This window comes from Physeter macrocephalus, chromosome 14 (assembly GCF_002837175.3).
Source record: "Physeter macrocephalus isolate SW-GA chromosome 14, ASM283717v5, whole genome shotgun sequence".
Taxonomy (NCBI): domain Eukaryota; kingdom Metazoa; phylum Chordata; class Mammalia; order Artiodactyla; family Physeteridae; genus Physeter; species Physeter macrocephalus.
This window is the reverse complement of record NC_041227.1, coordinates 129,194,675-129,211,954: the sequence shown is the minus strand read 5'-3', so window position 1 is coordinate 129,211,954 and position 17,280 is coordinate 129,194,675.

Sequence of the window (17,280 nt, the reverse complement as noted above, 5' to 3'; positions counted from 1 at the left end):
TCCTCACTTGAGAAATCCAAGGTAGAAAGACATACCAAGAATCATCTTGGATGGGGAAAAGAGAGGAAGATAATCATTCACAAACTAAAGTCAAAAAGCGAAGACACAGAGGCGTATAGATAGAGGCCTAGGTACGCTAGGGCTCATCTGCTTTGACAAACATTCGTAATTCAATTGGATAAATATTTCACTAAATTCTCACTAGGCTAAAGTTTCTGGGCTAGCTGTTATAGGATACGAATATGAATAGAACACATTTCCTAATCAGAGAAAGCTTATAGTCTAAAAGGAGAGGGAGGAACTTAAACCAACAAGGATAATATACAATAAACTGAAGCAAATGATGAGTGGACAGATTACTTTTGAAATTCAGCATCAGTTTACTTCATCCCAATGTTTTTTTGAGAAAACCATCCTCATTACCGTTGGCATCCTTAGTCCATATGACTTGGATGGAATTGATCTTGATCTCAATTTCAGGGATGGGCCCTGATGGGTCTAAGCTAATGAATGGATCCCATCCTCCTGCTTTCAGTGGCTGGATCAGAGATGGGATTAACCCCTTCTTCTCACTAATGAGAACAGAGTGTATGTACATGGACTAGAGCCCAGATCCAAGAGGAAGAGCTCTGGAGTTTGCTTCATATAAAGTCAAAGACCAATAATCCAAGAAATTTAAAGAGTAATGCCTGTGAAGCGCTTCGCTCAGGTCTAGGCAATTAGCAAGAGAGAAATGAATATTCGCCAGGAATACAGATATAATTTTCTCACAGTCAGCAGGACTTGGAGATTGATTGCTTTGGGGAGGACAGAATGGAAAACTTAAAAGTAAATCTTGGGGATTTTTTTGTTGCTGTTTTCAGTGTTGTTTTTGTTTCTGTTAGGTTAATTGAATCATGTTCTACCCACGCATCTATGATAGAGAAAATACAAGTGAGCATTCATCCCGTAAGTACAGCAACTTCTTTAGCTAATAAAGGCAGGCACTGTATCTAAGAAGTTTCATTTCATTAGCGGTGACACTGGACACTAAATCCCCTCATTTTAGGGTCATCCTCACGCTAGTTCTAAGCAGGAAACTGCCGCAAAGCACTCCTTGGACTAAATCACTTCTATAATCTCATCTGGTCTTTGGATTTCCAAATCCGGTATTTCTAGGGGGAACAAATCCCTCTTTAGAAACTAACTATGGAAGAAGACAGTAGCCTGGGATAACTCTTTCTTCCAGTGGGATTTCAAATCCCTGTAAATTATGGGGACACAGGTGGACGGCATTGCTTACCTTAAATGAAAGAATAACTCGAGTCTGCTCATAATTATCCACATCTTATTTCCACTTGGGAGCTGGTGCTTTTGAACCACCACGAATATAAGCATCCCACAAGTCATATGTTATTTCTATTCTGAGACTTTCATTGAAGAGGAAAAAAAAATGTATTGCTGACTTTTGGCTGCTTGGCACCAAGAGCAAGGCAGTGAAGATAAACTTAATTTTATTATAATCATTATTAAATAAAGATTTGGGAAAACAGAAAGGGTATATTTGTGATAGAAATTATAAGAAATTTATGTAAATAACCATGAAGATTTTATACATCCCTTAGGCTCCAACGAATATTCCAAATCCTTACTGCCCCTTTGGAAACGTGAATTTTTTGTTTTTTTCTTTTCTAAGGACTTATCAGTTCTGGGGTTCCCATTAAACTGAGCCTCAACTGAAAAAGTGTCTTCAAGATGAGAAGCTGGCTTTAATAATCAAAATATTTGCTTACAACAGGATGCTCTTTCCTTTCAAGAGCTAGGCTATTAAATTCCAAGGTTATGGTTTTGTTTTTATTGCAGTGCTTAACCAATTCACGTTTTCCTACCGTCTCTGGTAGCTAAGATACTTTATTTCCTGTTCACGAAGCAGTGTGTCAACATAGTACAGTGGAAAGAATACACGGTCTGAAGTCAGGGGTTTGAGTCCAAATCCCTCTCCTCTTCCAATCTACTTTCAGCGTGAAGCAAGTTGCACTACCTCTCTGACCCTCAATGTCTCTCTGTAAAGGTTTAATACAAATCATTGATATTCATCACGCCTGCCTCAAAAAGTTGTTATAAATACCAAAGGAGAAAATTCATAAGAAGAAGAATTGCAAATTTAGATTAAGGGCCTGGCACTTGGTTTAAAGGTAGAACTATACAAAATCAAGACCAAACAGCAGACTAGAGGGGGAAAGGGCTAAATAGTATAGTGTGATAAGTGCTTGGATGGAGGAAAGGAAAGATTTTAGAAAAGCACAAAGGTAGGACATCAAAAGCACAACAGGAGGTAAAGGAAGTCAGAGGAGGCCATAGTGAGCTGAAATCTGAAGCTTCCTCCACCACCTCATCAGAAATTCCAGGTAATCAGTAATGAGTGACTCCACCGCCTGATTTTTCTAGTGCAAAAGCCAACGTGCTTCATTAATTACCCACACAGATTATCTACCCTGGCCAAATCTCCCCCACCCCACCTACCTACCAGTTAAGCATTCAGCGCTCTATTCTGGGCAATGGGGAAGTTCTTTTCAGTGCAGGGAAATTGCCAAGATGCAATTTGAAGTCCGAGTGAGTAAAACAGGTCATATTTTTCCTCTCTTTTGTAAAAGCACACTTATGTGTCCTTAATTCTCTTGCCATTTTACATTAGAGCATGGATACTTAGCATCCAGAAGGTATTTGACTTTAGACATTTGTGGCTTTAGGTTACTTTCCACATTCAGACTACATACAGTCCACTTGGACTGGCCTCCAAGATGAAAGATGACTCTGGAGATAACATATTCACATGAAAACAAAGTGATAGAAAACCGGGGCTTCCCAGGTGGCGCAGTGGTTGAGAATCCACCTGCCGATGCAGGGGACACGGGTTCGTGCCCCGGTCCGGGAAGATCCCACATGCCACGGAGCCAGCTGGGCCCGTGAGCCGTGGCCGCTGAGCCTGCGCGTCCGGAGCCTGTGCTCCGCAACGGGAGAGGCCACAACGGTGAGAGGCCCGCGTACCACAAAAAGAAAAGAAAACCAGGGAGGGGTGAGGGGGGGACAAGCTCATCTGTATAAATGCAGCTGTTGAGATACGTCATGTTTAAATGTATATTTTTTTGTACAAATTATTCAGTTGCTTGTTATATAGTGGGATTTATTTGCAATAGTACAGAATCATCAGATCATTGCTATTTCTCCACTCCATCTTCTGTGCCAGTTACTTTATAAAACGCACTAAGGGAAAAAGAAAAAAAAAAATCCTCTTTCCCACCCAAGTTGTGAGGGTCATTTGTTTATTTTACCTGTTACTAATATCAACTTTATGGCACATTTTTTTGCCTGCTTTAAAAAAAAAAAAAAAGTGGCCTGTATGGATCTATTCAGTATATTATTTATAGAGTTGTAGCCAGATCTCTTTAGGATAAAAATGTAAAAACTTCCTGTAAAAATTCCTTAGTTTAAGTAAAAATTACTCATTTCTCCCCAATTTAGATCAGCTCTTATTTGGCTCCGTAACTACCAAACTTGGAAAACCTCACTGATGCTTATCGATAGACCAGTCTTCGACATGCATTTTAAAGTCATACTTCATATCCAACCTTGCAATTGCAGAATGACTTTTTTCCCTGTCTGGCTAATTAACTGATACGACACTAATCCTTTGCACATCTGGTACTAAATGTTTGCTCACATGGGCTCCCCAGTGAGGAAGTATGGCCAAACAGCAACGTTGAGTGTGCTTGATTTCCCTTTAAAATCTTCACTCTCTGGAATTAAAATCTTGAGATTAAACATCTGGATTTCAATGGCGTCCCCAGGGACTGAGACTTATAGTTCTAGAGAACACATATTGCACATAATATAGGCTTGTTATTTCTACATTAGCAGTGCTCCAGCCGGTGCCCGCCGTTAGCTTGTCAGTCTCCTGACACGTCATTAATAAACAGGTAATTTCATAACTGATTTCCACCTAGTGTCATGTTGTAAACCACCTGGGTTTTCATTTTCACTAACATTAAAAGGATAAGCTAGAGGGAGGCCGTTATTATTAAACTGGGACTAATTTAATTGAATAATGGATCGAATCAGCAAAAACAAATGCATATGCAGGAGGATAAAAGAAATTTCCAGGCCAACGGATAGGTCTGGATCCACTAATCAAAATGGGACTGTCCTTCCCCTTCCTCTCACCAAATGTACACAGCAGGAATTATTCCGAAACTATGCCCACTGCCTCCAGGAAATTTCCAAAAAACACCAAGGAAGCAGCCATTAGGGGGAAATCTATACTTTTAAAACTGTGACTTGTGAAATTAGGTCTATGACATGCTTATGTATTCACTGAATTTTAAATTAATACCGCATGTTATAGGCCAGTAAAGATTAAAAACATACTCACCAAGGTAGGCCATTGTCACAGTTGGCCTATAGATCTGGCTAAATGTGTAGTGACAGATAATAACATGGTTAAATGTAATTGGAAAGGATCACTTCGATATAATCCGCACCTTGGCCTGTGCTGGGCATTGTTTTTGTTGTTGTTGTTATTGTTGTTTGAATTCTGATGTTATCATCTTATCAGCATCATTCCTACTGCATTGGGAAGTAGCTAAGAATTGCTATGGCCTACATTCATAGCATCAGAAAGAGGTCTATCTAGTGGTTTCTACGGTGCCTCTCAGTCTTGTGATGTACTTCTGGAGGAATTTTTAACTTGCTTCATGAACCAAGGCTAATAATTTAATATCTTGATCTATGGCTTCTGCTCATGTGAAGTTTCAGTCACAACATGGAGCCCAAAGAATGTATTAGTATGGAATTTGCTAAGTTCTTCCCATTTGTATTTAGCAGACTGGAGGAAAAAGCTGTATGCCATCTACTTCTCTCTGACCTTCCCTTCCATTCTTGACCCCATAATGATCTGTTTTCCTTCTTTCCGTCAAGTATTTTAAAGAACAGATGACAAAATCTACTCTTGGTGGGTCAGGAAAAATCCTGAGTAGAAACTGGGAGATGAAGAAATCTGATGCCGAAATTTCCCTAGTTTTGTGTTTTCACAATCAAATTTGTTAAGAGATGATTCAGTTTATGTATAAATACTGAATCTCGCTGGTCATGCAATACAATCTAATGTATGTAGTGAGGAATCTGAACATAGCCTTTATATCATTTCTATTCCAGAGTTGAAAAAAACCAGAGGAACAATAAGGATAATTATCTAAAGTCAGTGATTGCCTAAATTCTGTCACAGAGGTTATGGTGGAGTCAGGATTGGAACTTGAATGCTTCCAAAAGAAAAGTAATATTACACCAACACATAAAACTATCTGAACTAGTCCTCCTCCATCAACCTTATAATCTAAAGGCTTTCTTGAGCCACACAGGTCTTTACAGGTGTTGTGAAGGTCTTTTGTTCACACTCAAAATAATATAAACCATTAAATGATAAACTAGTGAAAGGAATCAACATTCCAGACACTTAGGAGATCCACCCAAACATGTACCAAACTACGTTAAGCCCTTCCCTGGACTAGTGATTCTCTACTGCTACTGATTTTGCACCCCGGACCAGGAGACACTTGTCAGTGTCTGGACACATTTTTAGTTGGCACAAATAGGCAGATGGAGGGACGCTGCTGACGTCTCGGGGTGGAGGCCAGAGATGCTGTAAACATCCTACAGTGCCCAGGACAGCCCCCCACAAGAGAGCACTGTCTAGCCCCCCATATCGGTAGTGCCAAGAAAGAGGAGCCCTGGTGGAGACTATCTGCTAAAAGCACTGACAAAGCCACCAGCTTGCAGAGCCTAACAACCAGAAAGGTTTCCATAGAGCATGTATATTTCATCTAAGCCCCACACTGTTCCGTTCCCAAAGCAAAACGTGACGCTCGTCAACATCTCCAGGGAAGCTAGAAGCCTAAAGCGTTGGGTGAAATGTAAATTTCTTAAAATATTTATCCATCCATAAGTGGCTACATTTTTGACATTATTATAGGGTTTCTCAGTGTTCCATTTTATTAAAAAATATTTATTTGGTTTCTAAGATTACCGCTTTTCTGACCACAGAAAATTCAATTACTGAAAACTGCAGCTATCAAATTGGTTGAAAATAAATAGCCTTTTATCCAAAGCTGGCAAAGACTGGTTCACTTTTAATATGTAGCCATTTAAAAAAAAAATAAAAATAAGAAAACATTTCCATTGCAAGCTGATGGACTGCAGAGTCAGAAGCCAAACAGTCTTTTGCATCATCAGGTTTTATTTAAAATAGGATGAGAGAGGAACGGGGGCAGTTTAAAAAAATAAGTCATCAGAAGAGTAATCTACCATTATTTTTCCTCTTTTGTTTTACAAGACAGAAGAAACGTGAGCCCTTTTGCCAGTGGACATCACTTTCTCCTGCTTTCTCTCTCTCCTTTGAAATGTTTAGCAATATACAGGAAATGTGGTAAGTGAGATCTACAAACGTGGGCTTCCAATATCAAGGCTAATTATCTGTGAGGCAATGGGCATGGCAGCAGCATTGCCAGGGAACCACAGAGGAAGCTGGGATGCCTAGATCTTTCTCTCATTTGCTTCTCATTTGCATTTTAATCTCCTATACATCTTTTTTTTCCACTTCTGAAAAGAACACTTGTCCATGTTTCCTCAGTGAAAACCAATCAACCCACAAGAAAAGTAACTGAGAAGTCAGTAGATCCACAATGCGAATAAAAGCACAGGGATTATCCCCCCTGTGGATTCTATGTAACAATGTTTCCATCTCCAAATTGCTGCCCTCTCACCACTGAACATGCACCTAGGCTATCTCTCACTTGAGTGAGATTGATCTGCGCGCAACTGGAGCTAACTCTTACATTAGGATAAGTTAAATATCATTGGGAATTCGATGCCACTGAGAAAATCGATAATGCTTATGTCAGTAATTCAGGGCATCACTCGTCCCCTTTCAAATGAATTTTGGAGAATTACTGAGGTTGTATGTTAGAAGCAGCTCTTGACAGGTGGGAATCAGGAGACCTAGGTTTGCTTGTTGTTCTGCTATTAATCAGTTGGGGGCACTTCAACAAGTGGTTAAATCTCACTGGGTCACAGTTCCTTTATCTGCAAGATGAAGCGGTTGGAAGAAGTGCCTAAGGCCATTTCTACTTTTATAATTCTTTGTCTGTGTGGCTAAGTTTTGATTCTGTTTACCCAGTACAGTGTGAGCTCTGGGCTAAAGACACAGCACCACTAGGATGGGCATCACTGCTTCAAATGTGAGATTCTGCCTTTGTGCAAGAGTTACCCCCCATGGTGATAATGTGAGAATCTTCTGTGCCAACTGGTTTTCGCAAGAAGTGCTCCCTAAAATGAAAGTGTCACTGATGACGGGTGATGATAATCAGACTTGGAAACTGAGATTGCCATCGTACTGAAGAGTCGTGCACGACGTGAGCTTAGATGGGATCAGGACTGGCACCTGCTCTGCCCTTCTCTCTCCCTCTCTCTGTCTCTGTCTGTCTCTCTCTCCCTCTCTCTCCCTCTGTCTCTCCCTCTCTCTGTCTCTCTCTCTGTCTCTCTCTCTCTCTCTCTCTCTCTCTCTCTCTCTCACACACACACACACACACACACACACACACACACACACACACACACACACACCATCCTGAAATGACTCTTCTTCTTGGAGGGTGGGAGGGGATTGGCAAAAAAGGTTTAACCACAGTAAATGTATGGTGCCTGTCACAAAGCACACGATACCTAGAGAAGACAGAACAACCGCTGTGCAGTGGTCAGAAGTGGGGCTGAGCAGGGAAAGGCTGACTTCATGAAGAAGGAGTTCCCTAAAAAAGTAAAAAGAAAACATAACCGCTCCCTCAGTGTTTTCTCGTCTCCCTTGGTTAGGAGAGAACCACAGGCTCCCAGTTTTTACTGTTTGGTTTTGTGGTCTTACTGAGGGCTAATGTGACGACAGACAATAATGGTTCTGGGGCCTCCTATTTTGAAAATTCTTTACTATTTTCCTTAATCCTACTTACTATATTATAGTTGTGGGTGCCGGATAAAAGGGATAAAAGGAACTACTTCTCGCAGCTAATCCCACCTGTTTGAACCTTTCTCAGTTTCTTATAGAGTATATCTGCAAAGGCCATAGTGGGAACTTCTTTAGACAAGTCCGAAGGACGAGCAGCGAACACAGCACTTTCTGGGAATTCAGCGTGAGTGCAGAGAATGATGCTTTTATGGATTTTTTAAAAAATTAAATGTGAGTTAAAACCTATCTCCACCAAGGCAGAGTGATTGCACTGTCATTGGTTGTCTATTCCAGCCCATCGGTTTAAGATCAGGGGCCGATATCTTCCCGTCAAAGGGCAAAGGGCATCAAAGGATGGAATTTAAAACATCTTTAAAGAGCACAGGGTCATCGTATCTTTGTTAACAGCTTCTGTTAGCAGAACTGCCAATGTGTGCCCTGTGCTTCTGGGAGGGCAACCGTAGCTGATGATGGACAGTTCCATGATGACGGGACCTGACAGCAGAATCACCCATCAAGGCAGGACTTCTGAAAGGATGAAAAGAGGTAGGGAGGGGGATGATGCTCCGTATTCAATAACCTTTTAGCTCCAAACCAATGAGTAGCTGAAACTCCTACCTGGTGATCATGATTATAATGCTGTCACCACAAAGTTTTAAAGTTAATGTCGGATTTAAACTTTTACTATGATTTGACACGCATAGCAAAACTCTAAAGCAATAGGCAGATTAGGAAAGTGGGGGAGGAAGGTTAAGTGTTTGCCAAAGTAGTGCAGTTAAAGGAAGAAAAGACTTCCAAGCTAAGTCTTTATTCACTAGAAAGCAAAATTACAAAAATAATTGTCAGAAGTGTCAGATTGGTGGATAGGATTAACTGATGAATAGATGAAATGTGGTCTTAAGTCGGGGCAGACACAGGCAAAGCACAGGTAATTTTTAGGGCAGTGAAATACTCTCTGATACTACAATGATGGATATATATTATTACACTTTTGTCCAAACCCAGGGGATGCACCGTCAAGCGTGAACTCTAGGTAAACTATGGACTTCGACTGATTCTGATGTGTTAATGTAGGTTCATCTAATGTAACGAACGTACCACTGTGGTGGGGGATATGAATAAAGGGAGAGGCTATTCGTGTGCAAAGGTGGAGGGTACATGGGAAACCTCTGTACCTTCCTCTCAATTTTAACTGCTCTAAAAAAAAAAGAAAAGTTACAAAGAATCAGATTATCTGACTGCATCATTTAGACAAAACCCAGACATTTAGAAACAGGTAAGTAAGACCCATCCTGTGAAACTCTGTTTACATCTTGGGTGTACACTGGCAAATCAAAGTAGAAACTTCAGGCTGTAGAGGGGAAAACATGTGGATGGTAAACTGAAAAGTACCACATTAATTTAAATCACGAGAAAAAAAAAAAGAACTATATTCTCCATTGTGCTTTGAAGAAGTGAACATAGCCTTTGCATTAATAATGGAAAGAAAATATCTTTCCATTTTAAGAGTGACTATACTAGTCTCTGGCAATTAATTACACTTAAAAACATGGAGCTCAGTTTGACAAATTCATTGGTCATGTACTATGTGTCAAGCATAAAGTCTGTAGGTACTGGAATTCAAAGATAAATGAGACTTGTCCTCAAAGAAGGTTTCCTCTTATATGAATGCCAATTGTATTGTTCTAATCATTCTTCTGTCTCTTTTCACAAATGGAGTAATTATTGAACAGGAAAATTAAACAATCACACAGGAGACGCATTTAACTTTTCTTTTTGGAAATTAAAGATTCAGGGTTACAGAAGGAAATATAAAACCATATTTTCATCTGTTTTATTGCCATTAAAAATGTTTTTGCATCTTTGTTGAAAAAGGTTTCAATACTGTGTACCCGAGACTAGGGAAAACCATATGGGCACGGTCAGCTGTTGAGTGCACATGGCAAAAATAAGCTGGGCGTTTCAAAGACAGACAAATATATTGCTTGAACATACATGGCAGGGAAAAAAGGTTGAAAACTCCCACTCTAATCTACTGTCGATATGATTTCCAAGTTCATCTGGTGGCTGGTTAACGAAATCCAACCGCTGCACATTTGAGGCCTAATTATGGGGAAGTAGGAAGAAAGTCTGTAATTTATACCGGTGCCTACCCTGTGTTAGCGTCCAAGAGACCTGACCCTTTCCCCAGCCTCCCTCTGACCAAGCCAACTCCACTCACTCCCCAGTCAGAAGGGAAGCTACGGGTTCCACTGGAAACATGGTTTATGGATAATGTATCTATAATGGACTCTCCACTCAAAACCAATAAAGCAGTAGCATAGCCATCAGCAATCAGTCCATAAAATCTGCAGTTACCTTCTTTCTTTTCTCACAGGGGGCAGGAAGCTAATGGATTTGAAATTGCAGAAGCGGACCACAGACCTTTTTAATAAATGAAAATAAAATTGAGTCTAGGTTTATGTTGCTCTATAGAACTGTGAGTCCCGGAGTCCTCCCACGGTTCCCCCAGGGTTGATTCCTAGCCTAAGCCACCCAACATTTATAGCTGATAAGTGTCTACTAAAGGGTAATAAAATACAGTGTGTGTAGTTGTAGAGAATGTAACTTATCACTTTCATCAAAAGCTCCCTGAAAATGTGTTTATCTAAAAGGCTTGTATGTTTGTGTATATTTCAAATCTCTCCGCCTTACACTGAGCTCCTTGGGCATATTTAAAAGCTCTTCCTTGAAAAGGCTCCTTTGGAGACCGTTCAGCTGTGGGTTAATGGTGACATTTCCTTGGTTTGGAGAGATCCTCCAGGTTACAGAATTCATACAAATATATACAAATGAGACACTGACCACTGCCCAATTTTATTTTCTCACTAAATCAAGGCAAAGATTTAAAGCCCAATTCATAAAGGAAAAAAAAGAAAATTATGTGGGTGTGAGGTGATTTTTAACCCCAGCGCACTAGCCGGGAACAAAAAGTTTGACATGTTGAGACAATGTTTCGGATGCTCTGGTAATAGCTGTGGAACATGACTGCATGTCGCTGTTAAAAGCCACCTGTGCTGCAGACGGTTAATAGCTGGGATACGGATGGTCTTCTCTGAAAATGATTCTAGATCACTCAAGAAACAGATAAAAAACAGATTTTTTTTTTTCAATCAAACACTGCTGGAGTTAGAACTGCCCCCATGACACACTGAGGTTTTCCTTAAGGAAGGTGCTCACTAAGTATCAATGATGGAACAGTTGTTAAGGAAGTCAGAAAGTAATATATTTTCTATGTATGTGTTATCTGCCTGGAGGGATGGATGGGTCCATATATACTTAGACCATTCACAGAATAAGGAATGCGAAATGTTGCAAAATGTGAGTATATTCATGGTTCAGAAAACGAGCAGTCTAATTTGTCTCCAGATGCCCAATATCCAGATTATCGGGCCATTTCCAGAGAATCTGCTATTTCCCCGTGACAGTTTTATGAATGGATTTTGATGTAGTATCGGGCATAAGCCCCGACGCTGACTGTTTTCTCCCAAACAGACAGTCACGGGGCTCACCACGCAGCTGTGCTCATTCTGATGCAACTTGTTAGTCGCAGTTTATTCTTGATTTTCTTTCTTGAGAGAGTTTGGAAAATTCATTCCTCCAGCTAACACGGTGGCTTCTACTTCTGGGCTGAACCAACCTAGGACACCAGGAATGCAGGTCTGACGGTGGCACAGATCTGAAAGGCTTCCTGTCTAAAAGGCTTTTCTTTTTTGCCCAGTGTGAGGAAAGATCTTGATGAACGAGTTGCGGCCACTCTTATTTGGTGCACGAAGCGTCTCCTCCTGACAGGGTGAAGCAATTACTGTTTTCATCCTCCAATGTGTCTCTCACGGTGTATGAAAGAGTGTAGCGTTTGTGATGGATATTCAATAAATAACTGTTTATCTTCTCTGATAATTCAACCTCCTCTCAAATTCCGTAAGCTAAGAAAGATGGCTGTTTGAAATTTTAAGTTTCAGTTTTCTAGATCAGTAATCTGTAATATTCTAATTAGCTAGACAATTATTTCTTTACTTTTTCCATATAGACAGACCCTAAAATTAAGACACACACAAAATTAAGATTTTTGTATCTGCTTTAGGGCCTTTTAAAAATAGAAGTACCACTAAAATATAACATAACATATGTTTTAAATATAACATAATATTAAAAATAATAATCTCTACTAATATTCATTCAAAGATCTTGCCAAGTTCACAGCTCTAAGTGGTGGGACTGAGTTTGAAGTTCACGTGGTCTTCAGGCTTTGGCTCATGTGCTCTTAACTACTACGTTACATTTTAAACTAAATCCCAAATTGGGCCATTCTAATCTGGGAGCTGTAGACAGAGGGGTACAGAGTCATAGCTCCAGATAAACTAGAGGTCGGAGCAAACTAGGAGTAAATTTGAGAAGTTAACTCATACGTAGTGCTTTTCTTCTTTGGAAAGGAAAGGCTGCATGCCCAAATAGGATTTCATACCTGTTCCTTCTTCAACAGGTAATAATAAATGCAGAGGATTCACTTCTACTTGCCTTGTAATTCCATCCAGGGGCCCTAGCATGAGTATTCAAAATGAAGTACCCAGGTAAACAAAATACAATGGGGGCAGGGATCACTGCATTTTTATCTGAAAATCAAGTGTTTGGAGCCTATAAAAACGGTAATAATAACAAATTTCTTTAACAGTAATGCAGCAGAATGGAATATAATTAAAGCCTTCTGTCTGTCCCTCATTAAAACCAGTCCTATAAGAGGCCCATACTCCCTAAAATTCTTTACATCTGTGGTTCGTGTGTGTGTGTGTGTGTGTGTGTGTGTGTGTGTGTGTGTGCGCATGTGTATCCCAAGATTCCATTTGCCTTTTTGATTTCAATATACATATGAATCTATTTATTTAGTTAGTTTTAATTAATTAATTAATCTATTTATTTATTTTTGGCTGCTTTGGGTCTTCGTTGCTGCGCCCGGGCTTTCTCTGGTTGCGGCGAGCGGGGGCTACTCTTCGTTGCGGTGCGCGGGCTTCTCATTGCGGTGGTTTCTCTTGCTGCGGAGCACGGGCTCTAGGCGCACAGGCTTCAGTAGTTGTGGCCCGCGGGCTCTAGAGCGCAGGCTCAGTAGTTGTGGTGCACGGGCTTAGTTGCTCCGCGGCACGTGGGATCTTCTTGGACCAGGGCTTGAACCCGTGTCCCCTGCGTTGGCAGGCGGATTCTTAACCACTGCGCCACCAGGGAAGTCCCCTACATATGAATTTATATATGTGTGTATATATAAATATAAATTTTAATAGCTGACCGATTACTACTATATATGAAATCAATCCATCAAATGGGACCTTGGAAGTAGCTAAAGAACTAGCATCGTTTAGTGTAAACAGTTAAACTACAATTTTTTCATTTTCCAGTAGGGGTTCTGAAGCTATGAGGACGTAATCAAATGGAACTTGAATCAAACCAGCTACGACCCCAAAAATTTTTCTGGAAATTCGAAATAGCTTCCATCCAAATCCACATTATCAGACTCTTGCTTTCTGTTTGGAGCAGTTTCCTAATTCACTGAATTTCAAGACATAGCACTTATAAACTGACAGTTGGACTCATCAGAATGTTCAGAAAATAAATCTTTTTCAAAAGGCCAATTAGCAAACCTTAGTGTAAAGAGCTTTCACGACAGAATGGTGCTAATAAGTTTTAATATTTTAGAAAATTCTGAAGAAAGTATATGCATTCTTTACTTGATTTTTGATGTCTCTCCTTTTCTTTCTCCTGTTCCAAATCTTTCCTTTGCTGCTTCACGCTATCCTTCACTTTCTGTCAGCTTCATCCTGAACCTTGGTGCTCTCAAAAAACCGACCTGAGCCAAACGCATTTCAAAGAAGAACAGGGCCCCATTTTGATTGTACAGACATTATTACAACTTATTTTTATAGAGTCAAGCCAAGCCAAATGGAACTCCTTTCAATAGCTGACAAATTACCAAAATAACCCATATTATAAATTGTGTCTCCTGTAATATATTGAGCTACTTCCGAAAGAGGAAATAAGAGATAGATTCCATTTTAGCCAGTTAGGATATATCCCAATACTTTTAATTCTACAACCAGGCTGTTAAACAAATTAAAAGTCTGAAAACCTTTGCAGATTTTGGACAGGGGTACAGCAGACAGGAAACTTCAGTCTTTTTGTGTCCTGGATAAAGCACCTTGCCTGGGGGAAGGGAGGTGGAAAAACCACCCCCATTTCTCTAATTGAGGGGTTCCCTCCACCCAACAGGGTACGATGCAAGGTTTCAAGTCTGACTTTCTCTGACAGGTGAAGGGAGGAACAGTTGAAGTTGGTTCAAAAGAACTGTCAAAGGGTCTCGTCTCGGGTAAACCCAAGTGCTCTGCTATTAGCGACAAAAGCAGCCAACTTTAGTGATTTCTCTGCCACATGTGCTGTCAAGGGATTGCAGCCCTGCTCATTTTCCTACTGCATGACTCCTTGTGCGCACACACACACACACACACACACACACACACACACTTCAGAGAGGACTGTTTTTCATACGTATTTGAGCTATGTTTTAAAATTTGCTAACTTCCTGGAAATCAACTGTGAATGGAATTCCCAACTCTGGTTACACTGTTGATTTATAGAGCTTTGGCTGGCTAGATTGTATAGCTTTCCCCAAGAAAATGATAATATCTGCGCTAATCACTTCCTGAATAAGTTGACTTTCTGGCCAACCTCTAGCACGACTTCAAAGTCTCTCTTCTGGCTCCTGAGAGCCAAAATTACTTCATGAATTTGCATCTTTTATCTCTCCTTCACAGGCATGCCAGCTTGCTGTATAAATTTTTATGCCAACAGGTGTTTTAAAGGCATCTTGAGCGAAGATGTGAAATGCGTGTACGTGTATATGTAATAAATGAATTTTATCTGTGGAATAAATTAATGTTATCTTTCTATGATAATTCTATCATAAACTTGGTCAAAATAGATGAATTATTCTGTGACAGTTAATTTTTCCTCAGCACCAAAGTGTTTAGATCAAAGGTAAAATTATCAATCATCTAATTAAATGCTTTCTGATTTGTTTTAAAGCTTGGAATTTATTTTCCAAAATGGAGTATTTTTAATATATTGGTATTTTTCAGAATCCAGAAAGATACTCAAGTTAAAACTGTAGGGAGGTGGTCAGTGGTCCCGGAATTTTGCCCAAATGCGTTCTCTTTGCCTTCCTCCACGTGCTTCTAGGACTCTGCTGCCTCAGACTTCAGCTTATAAACTACTACCCTGGAGGTTTACCCGTGTGATGCAAATCCCCAACCAAGAAAGTACCTGGACAGCAAAACTGCTTCATCTATGATAGATAACTATGTATGTTAAGTCATCCTGAGAGATGAAACCAATATTTAGAAGATTAGTTTTATTAAAGCTTATATTAATCGCCTATCACATGCAAATTACATACAAGGTACTGTGTTGAACTTTGAGTCCTATAAATATAGTTTTTGAGGGTTTTTCTTTTTTTAAGAAATTAATGAGACGTTTAAACTCATGAAATCTGGACTTAAGTCCTACCTTTGTCAGTGTGAGACTCTGGGCAGACTGCTAACAGGTTTTCAATGCTGTTTCCTCATCTGTAAAAGGTGCAAACGCTCTCCACTTCTATATTATCTGTAGGGTGGAATTAGTGGATGGAAAAGAGCCAGCACAATGCCTGGCACATTGTCAACACTTAAAGAATGTTAACTCAGTGAATGAAATATATAAATAGCTATCATGGCTCTCCACAAATTTACCATCCACTGAGTAATAGAAACTCATACCAATGTAAACCAATTTAGTCAAGGTCTTTGTGGCAGGAATCAGTGGATTCCTATCATGAGACTTGGTGGGGCTTAAAGGACTAAGTTCCTCCAGAATCCAAACCTTTGAATATCTGCAAGCAGACTCATAAGCTGCCACCCAGTCTGTCCCTGTAAGCTCTGTTGTGTCCCAGCTGTCTTTCCTTTACACCCTCTAACGTGTGCAATATTTTGCATGAAGGTTCTCTTGAGGGACATGAGACAATATTTTAGCAGCAGGATTCATCTAGCCTTCTAGTCTAATGGGACAATTCTCAATTAAGTGATGGACACCAGATCCACTGGACACACCAGATTCTTATTCCCTCTTCAAGCAAAGGCAGCAATAATCCACACCCGCAAATATTAGGATTCATTTCACCCGTGGAAAGTTATTTGTAACATAAGCTACCTAGTGAACCCTCTAATGTTGATGTAGGTTAAACAGTTGAAGCCTTTGAAAAGCTATCTTGGGAAACAGCCCTCATAATTAGTGCCTTTCACATACTAACAGCCCCGAGGGTCTGCACTGCAAGTTAAGGTGCTTCATTTGCTAGCTAGGCATCCTGAAGGTATTGATTAAAATAATGTGTTGTTGAAACAACAGTATTGTAGACTAAAACAATAAAACATGCATATAAAAATTCTGATATGGGGGCTTCCCTGGTGGCGCAGTGGTTGCGCGTCCGCCTGCCGATGCAGGGGAACCGGGTTCGCGCCCCGGTCTGGGAGGATCCCACGTGCCGCGGAGCGGCTGGGCCCGTGAGCCATGGCCGCTGAGCCTGCGCGTCCGGAGCCTGCGCTCCGCAACGGGAGGGGCCAAGGCAGAGGGAGGCCCGCATACCACAAAAAAAAAAAAAAAAAAAAAAAAATTCTGATATGATGCCTAATAAGGCAGGTGCCTAAAATTTTGTGAAAGCTTTAAAATTTTATGAAAGCTTCATGCATGAAATCTGGACTTAAATTCTGCCTCTGTTACTATGCCATGTTATGCTAAGACGTCTCACACATCCATAGACCCTTCCATGGAGAACTGCTCTAACCACTGTCCCTAAGGGAAAGGGAGCCCTCAGCAGGACCCTAAACACAGACCCTGATATCAACCCCGTGCAGATCTACAGCCGATTGGACCAGGGGTGCATAACCGGTGGCTGCGTTGGTTCTCAATTAGCATACTGTCGACATTCTGGGCAGGACAACACTTCCTTAGGTACGACTATCTCATACATCACAGGACATGATATTCCTGCCCCCTGTCCCCTGTAGGCCCTGTTCTCCTTCTCTAGTCATCTCAACAATTAAACTCACTCACGGGCTTCCCTGGTGGCGCGGTGGTTGCGCGTCCGCCTGCCGATGCAGGGGAACCGGGTTCGCGCCCTGGTTTGGGAAGATCCCACGTGC